Source organism: Desmodus rotundus, chromosome 7 (assembly GCF_022682495.2).
Source record: "Desmodus rotundus isolate HL8 chromosome 7, HLdesRot8A.1, whole genome shotgun sequence".
NCBI classification, from domain to species: domain Eukaryota; kingdom Metazoa; phylum Chordata; class Mammalia; order Chiroptera; family Phyllostomidae; genus Desmodus; species Desmodus rotundus.
The window spans coordinates 55074837-55080893 of record NC_071393.1 but is presented as its reverse complement, the minus strand read 5'-3'; the positions used below and the strand labels follow the sequence as shown (position 1 = coordinate 55080893).

Genomic DNA, 6057 nt, shown 5'->3' with positions numbered 1-6057 from the left:
AACATACTTTCAAGGCCACTGTCATTTGCAAGCTCAAGCAGTTGATCCTCTTCTAGCACGGGCAAAGTCGATTCACCTGACTTATTCACAAATGGGTCACTGATCCATTCCTTCCCAGTTCAGTGGTCTTTTGTGGTTGGGCAGTAATGCTCAAACTCTTGAAAGCTGAGATAGGTGAACATGCTCCAGCTGGGAAAAAGAAGGCCCTGGCTCAGTCTCTCAAAATTTCTGCTAATGTTTGAAACAGGTAAAAAATGCCAATGTTCACTCATCACCCCCATAATTCCAGTTTGGCTTTGAATGCAGCCACTTTATCTGCCGACTTGAACACAGTTGTCATTCTCCCCTGAAGTGACAGATTGAGTTCGTTGATCAGGTTGAGTATGTCACACAAATAAGTTTTGTGACCCATTCTGTGTCACTGAAATGTGCTGCCAGTGGTGACCTTTTCTAGTAACAAACTATAGAAATGATCCCTGAAAGTACAGTCTTTGGTGACGTTTTCTAAAAGGAATGTCTGGAGCAGCTCTCATAACTCAAAAACTCTGGCCAGCGATCTGTCTTTAGAAAGTCAACTCACTTCTATGTGTAAGAGAAGGCGTGTGTGCTCTGTGTCCATCTCACAGAGCTGAGCAAACAGATGTGAGTTAAGGGCATGCATGAACTTTAATGTGGTTGATAACCACATCCTACAAAACATTAAGTTCGGGTGATATTTTTTAGCTAGCCAGTGTTTCTCTATGGGTAACACAGTATGTAGACTCACATTCAGAAGTGACCTCTGACCCGAGTAATGAAACCAGAAAGCCGTCCAGTCATGGCAGCCACTCCGTCCATGCATGTACCAACACAAAATGACCAATTCAGTTTTCCTGATATGTAATCATTCAAAGACTTGAGTAGTTCTGCAGCTGTGGCGTTGGTTGGCAAGAAAAGTGCACATAACATATCCTCGTGCACATCCTCCTGAAAAATACATCACACAAAAACAAGCATTTTTGCCTTGTCAACATCAGTAGACTCATCAACCTGGGTTGTGTGTCATAGTGATTTATAACCCCCCTAACAATTGTGCTTCAATATCCTCTGCTATTTCATCAGTTCATCTAGTTATGGTGCTGGCCGAAAGAGGAACACATGCCACCTTTTGAACTGCATCTTCTAAAAGTTCACAACAAACGTCCTTAGCAGCAGGCAGTATCAACTCTTCACCAACAGTAAAGGGCTTTTTAGCTTTAGCAATGCCATTAGCCACTAAGAATGATGCTCTCAGTGCAGACACATTTGGTGAAGTGGTGGCCTTCAGAAATTGCTTCTGTTCTTGTTCACTTTTTTTAAGCTCCAAAGGCCTATATTTTAATGCAGGATGCATGGTCTCCGTGTGGTGAAGCAGTTTTCGTGGCTGCATTGGTTACCTGGTCACCACATACTACCAAAAGTGGGTTTGGGGAATGTGAATCACCTCTTGAAGTGAACCCGTAACTTAAAGTCTTGGTATTTTCTTTTAAATGCAGCTTTCTTCTTGTTGGCAGTCTTAGAGTCTTCTGCTGTCATGTCATTGGGACTTTCCCCTTTTTCAAAGCAGCTCTCCAGTGACGTTTGTTTTTTACTCATTTTGGCTAGGGTTAGTTTGTGGGCTTACTGAAACTGTGACTGAGACAAGGGCGCAGTGTGGGAAAGAAGTGTGGACAGAAGTGGCAAATAAAGGGTGGGCCACACATGGGCTAACATAAGTGTCAGATTCTGACTTAAAGCCTGTCACCAGACGCAGCTGCACAATTGAAGTACATCAACTCACTTGCCACTATGAAGCCTGCCACCAGATGCAGCTTAATTGTCACTTACCACTCATCGATAGTTTTGATATGAGTATGCAAGCAATTGATTTATTATGGTCTCTGTGCAGTCAAACCTCTCTGCTGTTTGAGTCACTCCCCAGCGCTAACATCACCACCTGAGCTCTACTCCAGATGTCAGGCATTAGATTCTCATTAGGGGAATTCATTAAGGGATTCTCATTAGGTTGCCACCTAGATCCCTCACACGTGTAGTTCACAGTAGGGTTGGTGCTCCTATGAGAATCTAACATTGCCACTAATCTGACAAGAGGCAGAGGTCAGGGGTAATGTGAGAGATGGGGAGCAGCCATAAATACAGATGAAGCTTCACTCGCTTGCTCGCCACTCACCTCCTGCTGTGCAGCCTGGTTCCTAATAGGCCACCATCAGATACTGGTCCATGGCCAAGGAGTTTGGGACCCCTGAAGTAGAGGCTGTGAAATCATTGTTGAGACTAGACTGCCTCTTCCAGCAGCTCTGATTGAAACAGTCAAACCACCTATAGGCTACTGTGGAAAGTAAAGTTGAAAACGTAATGGCTAAGGTGGATAAAGTAGGAAAGACTTCACTTACCAGTCAGTATTCAGGTTCCTTTGAAGAATTCATGTACAAGAGAAACTGTATGTGTAATAATGTGGACAGGCCTTCATTCAGAAAGACACATTTGCACATCAGAGAATTCACAGTGGAGAGAAACAATATAACTTGAAAATTAATTTAAGTCCCACCTTAGTAGAGTATCTGCATACATTCAAGAGAGAAATCTTATTGATGAATTAAGTATGAGGAGACAGTCACCAAAAGATCACTTATCTTTGTACATTGTAATGCTCACACTGGAGAGAGACCTATAGCTGTACTGAATTTGAAAAGGCCTTCACCTCTAAGGCAGTCTTGATTGAAGTTCAGAATATTCACACTGCAAGAAACCATTTGAATGCAGTGTCCGTGGAAAAGCCTTCACCCAGAAATTACAACTCAGTGTACACCAGAATTTTATACTGAAGAGGAAGTGTTGAAAGCCATCAACCATAAGTCAAACTTGCTTATTGAATGGTAGTCAGCCTCCAAGATGGCCCCCAATGGTACTGGCTCCTGATATTCACATTTTTGCGTGGTCTACTTCATTTTTACCAAAATTGGTTTTGTATGACCAATTGCAAACAGCAGAAGTGATGGTATGTTAGATCCAAGATTAGATTATAAGACTGGTTTTCCCTCTTGGGCATCCACTATGTCTATGATCTCTCACTCTGAAGCAAGCAGATTTTCATACTGTGAATGGCCCTATGGAAAGTCTTACGTGGGTGAGGAACTGAAGTCTGGTTAGCAACCAGAGGAACAAAGGTCTACCAATAATTATTTGAACGAGCATGGAAGCTGCTTCATCTTCCCCAGCTGGCACCTTGAATGAAAAATCACCAGAGAAACTGAACCAGACCTATATACCCAGCTAAGCCATTCCCAGATTCCTATCCCTCAGAAATGTGATGAATGTTATTTTCATCTGCTGAGTTTGAGGGTAATTTATGCAGCAATAAATAACAAGTACAATTGCACATTAAAGTTTATATTAGGGAGGTGTGTCGTGAATGTGATGATTGTCCATTTCCTTCACTTCCAAGTCACAACTCCAAGTGTATCAGAATATTCATAGTGAAACTGAAACCATACGTATGTACTCAGTGGGAAAACAAGTGCTAGATTCAATCTCCATATACAGGGTCTGGCAGAAGCAAGACCTGCTTGAATGTGGTTGGTAGGGTAATAATATGGGTATAATAATTTATTATTTTAATTTGAAACATTTCACCTAAAAGTGTCATATGGTTTGCTTGAGTGTGATATTGTTATGGTACAGAATTACATGCTTACGATTTTGTGATAAAAGATTGTGTAATAAAAAAAGGGACATTATTTGTACTGGACCCTGTATATCACAAAACTCACTGGAGTGAAAAACTATTTGTATTATTTTGCACGTAGCTGTCTACATCTCCCAACACCATTTGTTGAAGAGGCTCTTTTTACTCCATTTTATGCTTCTGTGCCCTTTGTTGAATATTAATTGACCATAGAGACTTGGGTTTATTTCTGGGCTCTCTATTCTGTCCCATTGATCTATGTGTCGGTTCTTATGCCAATGCCAGGCTATTTGATTACAGTGGCCTTGAAATATAGTTTCATGGCAAGATTTCTGATCCCTCCTAATTTGTTTTTCTTTCTCAAAATTGCTGTGACTATTCAGGGTCATTTATGTTTCGGTATACATTTTTGAAATGTTTGTTCTATATCTGTGAAATATGTCATTGGTATTTTAATAGGGATTGCATTGAATCTATAAATTGCTTTGGGTAGTATGTACATTTTGATGATGTTACTTCTTCCCATCCATGAACATGGTACATGCTTCCATTTGTTTGTGTCTTCCTTAATTTCTTTCTTCAGTGTTGTGTAGTTTTCTGAGTACAGGTCTTTTACCCCATTGGTTAGGTTTATTCGTAGGTATTTTATTTTTCTTGGTGCTATATCAAGATCTTTTTCCTGATTTCAGATTCTGATATTTCATTGTTGGTGTACAAAAATGCCTTCGATTTCTGAATATTGACTTTGTATTCCACTGTTTTGCCAAATTCACTTATTAGGTCCAGTAGTTTTTTGGTGAAGTTTATAGGATTTTCTATGTACACTATCATGTCATCTGCAAACAATGACAGTTTTGTTTCCTCTTTTCCAAATTGGATGCCTTTTTTTTTTCTTGTCTGATCGCTGTGGCTGGGACTTCCAATACTATGTTGAATAGAAGTGGTGAAAGTGGACATTCTTGTTTTGCTCCTGATCTTTATGGGAAAGCTTTTAGTTTTTGGCCATTGAGTATGATGTTGGCTGTAGGTTTCTTGTATATGGCCTTTATTATATTGAGGTATGCTCTCTCTATTCCCACTTTGCTGAGTGTTTTTATCATAAATGGGTGCTATATCTTATCAAATGCTTTTTCTGCATCTATTGATGTGATCAGATGATTTTTGTCTCTCCTTTTGTTTATGTGAAGTATTATGGTTATTGATTTGCAAATATTGTACCATCCTTGCATCCCTGGGATGAATCCCACTTGGACATGGTGTATGATCTTTTTAACGTATTTCTGGATCCAGTTTCGCCAATATTCTGTTGAGGATTTTAGTGTCTATGTTCATCAGTGATATTGGCCTGTAGTTTTCTTTCTTTGTTGTGTCTTTATCTGTTTTAGGGATTAGGATGATGCTGGCTTCATAAAAAGAGTTTGGGAGTCTTCCCTCTTCTTAGGTTTTTTGGAATAGTCTGTGAAGGACAGGAGTTAGCTCTTCCTTAAATGCTTTGTAAAATTTCTCCTGTGATACTGTCTGATTCAGGGCTTTTGTGTACCATGAGTATTTTGATTACTGGTTCACTTTTGTCCGCTGTTATTGGTCTGTTCAGGCTTTCTGCATCTTGATTCAGTTTTGGAAGATTATATTTTTCTAGAAATTTGTCCATTTCACCCAGGTTTTCAAATTCCTTGGCACATAGTTGTTCGTAGCAATTTCTTATAATCCTTTGTATTTCTGTGGTATCTGTTGTAATCTCTCCTCTTTCACTTCTGGTTTTGTTTTTTTGGGTCCTCTCATTTTTTCTTCATGAGTCTGCTTAAAGGCTTGTTGATTTTGTTTATCTTTTTAGAAGAAATCAGCATCTGGATTTATTGATCCTTAGAATTGTGCCTTTAGTCTCTGTTTCATTTAATTCTGCTCTGATCTTGGTTATTTCCTTCCTTCTACTTACTCTAGGCTTTGTTTATTGTTATTCCTCCAGTTCTTGTAGTTGTAGGGTTAGGTTATTTGAAATGTTTCTATCTTTTTAAGGTAGGCCTGTATCACTATGAACTTCCCTCCCAGGACTGCCTTTGCTGTGTCCCATAAGTTTTGGACAAACAAAATGAAATGACCATCAACTTACAGCATATACAAAAATCAACTCAAGATGGATAAAAGACTTAAATATAAGTTGCAACACCAGAAAAGTTCTAGAGGAGAACATAGGCAGGAAATTCTCAGATATCCCATGCAGCAATATTTTCACTAATATGTCCCCTAGAGCAAGGGACATAAAGGAAAGAATAAACAAATGGAACTTCAAAAAATAGAAAGCTTGTACACTGCTAAAGAAAACATCAGCAAAATGAAAAGGGAACCAGCTGTTT

General features: G+C 39.4%; 1 pseudogene; it reads right to left on the bottom strand.

Moving 5' to 3' along the window:
* Nucleotides 1–372: 372 nt before the first annotated feature.
* LOC112296606 (small nucleolar RNA U3) lies at nucleotides 373–492 on the bottom strand (annotated as a pseudogene).
* Between the last annotated feature and the right edge of the window lie 5565 nt (nucleotides 493–6057).